The sequence below is a fragment of the Schistocerca serialis genome, unplaced genomic scaffold (genome assembly GCF_023864345.2).
Source record: "Schistocerca serialis cubense isolate TAMUIC-IGC-003099 unplaced genomic scaffold, iqSchSeri2.2 HiC_scaffold_1190, whole genome shotgun sequence".
NCBI classification, from domain to species: Eukaryota; Metazoa; Arthropoda; class Insecta; order Orthoptera; family Acrididae; genus Schistocerca; species Schistocerca serialis.
Window position 1 is genome coordinate 40,001 of NW_026047393.1, and position 6,423 is coordinate 46,423.

The window sequence follows — 6,423 nt, forward strand, 5'->3', positions numbered from 1 at the left end:
CCCACAGTGCCCATCTTTCGACGCCACCCACAAAGCATGCAGCCTGTGTCGACCACAGCACCCAAACGCCAGTGCCTCTGCCGCACGAAGTCGTGGACCGGCAATCACACCACCCGCACCCGCTCGTGCCCCACCCCAACCGCCAAACTCGCAACGCCAGCGGATGAACGGCGGAAGTTTCCCGCAGTCGTAATGTGCAATCCACACCTATAACTTGCGTTTCATGAAGAGTTATGTCCAATATGCGACATTCCCGCTGTCCCTATACATGAGCTGCGAGCTGTACCACGTACAAGCTACAGACGCGATCGCATTGCTCACTGTACGGATTCCCATGCCGAGCGATCAGCTAGGAAGCGCCCCATCCACGTCGGTACCCTTGGGCGTTGCACTCGCAGTCGCAAAAAACGTTGGGCAAATATATTTCTCCGATGCTGAGCGATCAGCTAGGAAGCGCCCCATCCATGTCGGTACTCGTACGCGTCGCACTCGCAGTCGCAAAAAACGCTGGGCAAATATATTTCTCGGAAGAGTAATGACAGTCCGAGCCTCCTGCGTGGGAAGAGTCTTTCTAGGCCCTGACCCACGGGAAGCGTGTAGCTTCCCCCATCCCGGACATTTCACGTCGTCACACTACCGGTATTGACTAATAGACTGATTGCTGATAATCATTAGCCACACACTGGGGGAAACGGCCGACAGGGGCGGCAACATAGTGGAGCCGCAGTGTCACTAATGTACAGAGATAGAACAGTTTCGACTGGAACCAGAGTAACCGTATACACGGCACTGATTAGTAATAGATGCAGAGCCATCAGAATACAGATAATATATACAACCGTCCCTATACATGCTGAAAGACTCTGCACACAATGAGAACCACACGTCAGCCAGACACTATCACACACTACTCTCTGCCTCTAACAGGCACACACACAATATCTAACCACCAGCATGGAAGAACATCCGGTGCATCCTCTCCGCCACATTACACAATCCACACTATCATAACCAGACCGGGAGGTCCACCCAGAAAACAGAATATCCCACCCTTCCGACATCCGCCATTGCTCAGCTAAGCCACGAACACCCACACATGTCCTACACAGGGGTGCACCCAACATCACAATACTGCCTCCTGTCACAGTACACAAACAATGGCAGGAATGAAAGACACAGATCTGCCACAACCTTGGAATCGGAGCGCCGCCTGTCATGAGCCACAAGTGCATCCTGACGTGACAAATCGGATGATCCCGCAGGCATGCACTTACGATAATCACTATCAACGAACCTGCCGCCCCCTCCCCCCCCAAAATACACCTTTCCCTACAACGTGTACCTTAACCTAAGCTATATTGTACCTTAACCTAAGCGATATTGTACCTTAACCTAAGGTATATCGTACCTTAACCTAACCTACATTGCGCCTTCACCTAACCTACGTTGTACCTTAACCTAACCTACGTTGTACCTTAACCTAACCTACGTTGTACCTTAACCTAACCTACGTTGTACCTTAACCTAACCTACGTTGTACCTTAACCTAACCTACGTTGTACCTTAACCTAACCTACGTTGTACCTTAACCTAACCTACGTTGTACCTTAACCTAACCTACGTTGTACCTTAACCTAACCTACGTTGTGCCTTAACCTAACCTACGTTGTGCCTTAACCTAACCTACGTTGTGCCTTAACCTAACCTACGTTGTGCCTTAACCTAACCTATGTTGTGCCTTAACCTAACCTATGTTGTGCCTTAACCTAACCTATGTTGTGCCTTAACCTAACCTATGTTGTGCCTTAACCTAACCTATGTTGTGCCTTAACCTAACCTATGTTGTGCCTTAACCTAACCTATGTTGTGCCTTAACCTAACCTACGTTGTGCCTTAACCTAACCTACGTTGTGCCTTAACCTAACCTACGTTGTGCCTTAACCTAACCTACGTTGTGCCTTAACCTAACCTACGTTGTGCCTTAACCTAACCTACGTTGTGCCTTAACCTAACCTACGTTGTGCCTTAACCTAACCTACGTTGTGCCTTAACCTAACCTACGTTGTGCCTTAACCTAACCTACGTTGTGCCTTAACCTAACCTACGTTGTGCCTTAACCTAACCTACGTTGTGCCTTAACCTAACCTACGTTGTGCCTTAACCTAACCTACGTTGTGCCTTAACCTAACCTACGTTGTGCCTTAACCTAACCTACGTTGTGCCTTAACCTAACCTACGTTGTGCCTTAACCTAACCTACGTTGTGCCTTAACCTAACCTACGTTGTGCCTTAACCTAACCTACGTTGTGCCTTAACCTAACCTACGTTGTGCCTTAACCTAACCTACGTTGTGCCTTAACCTAACCTACGTTGTGCCTTAACCTAACCTACGTTGTGCCTTAACCTAACCTACGTTGTGCCTTAACCTAACCTACGTTGTGCCTTAACCTAACCTACGTTGTGCCTTAACCTAACCTACGTTGTGCCTTAACCTAACCTACGTTGTGCCTTAACCTAACCTACGTTGTGCCTTAACCTAACCTACGTTGTGCCTTAACCTAACCTATGTTGTGCCTTAACCTAACCTATGTTGTGCCTTAACCTAACCTATGTTGTGCCTTAACCTAACCTATGTTGTGCCTTAACCTAACCTATGTTGTGCCTTAACCTAACCTATGTTGTGCCTTAACCTAACCTATGTTGTGCCTTAACCTAACCTATGTTGTGCCTTAACCTAACCTATGTTGTGCCTTAACCTAACCTATGTTGTGCCTTAACCTAACCTACGTTGTGCCTTAACCTAACCCATATTGTACCTTAACCTAACCCATATTGTACCTTAACCTAACCCATATTGTACCTTAACCTAACCCATATTGTACCTTAACCTAACCCATATTGTACCTTAACGTAACCTAATTTGTGCCTTAACGTAACCTAATTTGTGCCTTAACGTAACCTAATTTGTGCCTTAACGTAACCTAATTTGTGCCTTAACGTAACCTAATTTGTGCCTTAACGTAACCTAATTTGTGCCTTAACGTAACCTAATTTGTGCCTTAACGTAACCTAATTTGTGCCTTAACGTAACCTAATTTGTGCCTTAACGTAACCTAATTTGTGCCTTAACGTAACCTAATTTGTGCCTTAACGTAACCTAATTTGTGCCTTAACGTAACCTAATTTGTGCCTTAACGTAACCTAATTTGTGCCTTAACGTAACCTAATTTGTGCCTTAACGTAACCTAATTTGTGCCTTAACGTAACCTAATTTGTGCCTTAACGTAACCTAATTTGTGCCTTAACGTAACCCATGTTGTGCCTTAACGTAACCCATGTTGTGCCTTAACGTAACCCAATTTGTGCCTTAACGTAACCCATGTTGTGCCTTAACCTAACCTATATTGTGCCTCAACCTAACCTATATTGCGCCTTAACCTGACGCACGTTGTCGCTGAACCTGCTCTGTAATTGTTATGCAACTCGTTAAATTAGTGTAGTGTTGCCTAACCGCAACCCTCGCAATATAGTTCGCTATTCGCACTGCCCGGTCCCCTGTGTATCGCGTCATGTTAAACACCTTGCAGGTGTTGCTGACTTTCCACATGCTCCTGCTATACACTGTAATGTGGATAGCAGCAGGACGTACATGCCCCCCCCCCTTCCCCCCTGCCTTCGCAAGCTGGTCGTTGAGAAGTTTGCATGTTCAATGCCCTTCGCATGCCGACGTACTCAGCCTACGTTGTGGTACGGCCTGTCACCTGTCCGCCGATGTACGCAAAACCCACAAACTGTACTGCACATTGGTCCGTATGTACTGAATGATACATCGTGGCACATGTGTGACCGTACGACGACTGCGCCTAGCAACGGCAGACCATACAGTCCAAATATTGTGCACGCAGCTACGTGTCGTCTCCCTATAAGAGCTGGATTGCAGTGTGGTACGCCATTCAGACGTGTGGGAGGAACGGACGCCCTGGATGGCGATCAGCATGAGCAGTCTGTTGATGTAGTGGAGCGTGTATTCGGACGTAGTCGTCTCTTCTCACACACCGTGATAGCATGTTGCACCGCGTTCCACATCTGCGACATCCTGCAGAGGCCGGCTGACAGTCGTTCGCGCAATGGACACCGCATACGTACGGGGGCTACCTTCCACGTGTTCTCGAGGCGTGCACATGTTGTTGCGTCTATGTGGGCAGACGTAGTGTGTTGTGACACCTGACACAGGCATGCAATACTCGTTGCAAATGGCGATGGACGTCTACGTTTGCTGGTGACGTTACGCAAATGAACAACAGGTAACCCGTTGTGGTGCGGTTGTTCTCGCTAGAGGTGAATCAGTGTTGGCGACGATCGGTCGAGCTATTAACCGGTTGTTTCAGGGATACCCACCATGCCCACGAACGTGAAAGGGGACCCACCATGCCCACGAACGCGAAAGGGGATCTGGGTGTGAGGCGATACGCGGCGGTGGCTGGGTGGGACCGTCCCCGGCCGGTGAGGGGGGGCCGCCCGGCGTGCTGGCAGCGCGGTGCGTGGGCGCACGCGCTACAGCCGGCTGGTGGGGGCGGCCAGTGGCAGGCGCGCCGGCCGACGGACGCGGCAGGCGGCGCAGCTGCGCGCCGGCGCCCCCTGCTCGCGGCGCCTTGCGGCCAAAGTAGGTCCTCGCGGGCCCGGTGCGAAGCGCGGTGGCCATCTGCAGTGTGCTGGTCCGATTGAGGACTGTGTGCGCTGAGGATGCGCCGCCGCCCGGCGCTCGGCGCCGCGACGCCGTCTGCTGCTCGGTCGCCCCAGCGGTTCTCGCAGGTGGTTTGTATCGCAGCTGTGCGGACGTGTTGGCGCGTGCGCTGTGCTGGGAGAGTTCGCTTCGGCACCCAAGTGGGGCTTTTGTCCTTCTGTGGCGCTGGCGTTGGAGCTGCCGGTCACCGTAGGTGGCGCGTGTTGTCTCCCGCCGGCAATGCCACGACAGCACGCTCCCGGGCCTCTGTCGGCAGCGGCAAGCTCAGTTGGGAGCACGGGTGGTCGCACCTAAAGCGTCTACTCGCCTAACTCCGGGCGATTGCGCCTCTCTCGAACCCGACCAAGTACTTAGGACGGCGCTGCGCGCCGCCGGGACCTGAGAGGGTTTCGAGGTGTGTTGTGCAGGGGAGCTCAGCCTCCTCCTGTTTGCAGAATAATTGAGCGGACGCTTGCGTGTTCGCGCGGGCCCCCGGGACACACTCCCGGGCGGCCGGCTGCTCAGCTCTAGTTGACGCAGCTCCCTGGTTGATCCTGCCAGTAGTCATATGCTTGTCTCAAAGATTAAGCCATGCATGTCTCAGTACAAGCCGCATTAAGGTGAAACCGCGAATGGCTCATTAAATCAGTTATGGTTCCTTAGATCGTACCCACGTTACTTGGATAACTGTGGTAATTCTAGAGCTAATACATGCAAACAGAGTCCCGACCAGAGATGGAAGGGACGCTTTTATTAGATCAAAACCAATCGGTCGGCTCGTCCGGTCCGTTTGCCTTGGTGACTCTGAATAACTTTGGGCTGATCGCACGGTCCTCGTACCGGCGACGCATCTTTCAAATGTCTGCCTTATCAACTGTCGATGGTAGGTTCTGCGCCTACCATGGTTGTAACGGGTAACGGGGAATCAGGGTTCGATTCCGGAGAGGGAGCCTGAGAAACGGCTACCACATCCAAGGAAGGCAGCAGGCGCGCAAATTACCCACTCCCGGCACGGGGAGGTAGTGACGAAAAATAACGATACGGGACTCATCCGAGGCCCCGTAATCGGAATGAGTACACTTTAAATCCTTTAACGAGTATCTATTGGAGGGCAAGTCTGGTGCCAGCAGCCGCGGTAATTCCAGCTCCAATAGCGTATATTAAAGTTGTTGCGGTTAAAAAGCTCGTAGTTGGATTTGTGTCCCCACGCTGTTGGTTCACCGCCCGTCGGTGTTTAACTGGCATGTATCGTGGGACGTCCTGCCGGTGGGGCGAGCCGAAGGCGTGCGACCGCCTCGTGCGTGCTCGTGCGTCCCGAGGCGGACCCCGTTGAAATCCTACCAGGGTGCTCTTTATTGAGTGTCTCGGTGGGCGGCACGTTTACTTTGAACAAATTAGAGTGCTTAAAGCAGGCAAGCCCGCCTGAATACTGTGTGCATGGAATAATGGAATAGGACCTCGGTTCTATTTTGTTGGTTTTCGGAACCCGAGGTAATGATTAATAGGGACAGGCGGGGGCATTCGTATTGCGACGTTAGAGGTGAAATTCTTGGATCGTCGCAAGACGAACAGAAGCGAAAGCATTTGCCAAGTATGTTTTCATTAATCAAGAACGAAAGTTAGAGGTTCGAAGGCGATCAGATACCGCCCTAGTTCTAACCATAAACGATGCCAGCCAGCGATCCGCCGCAGTTCCTCCG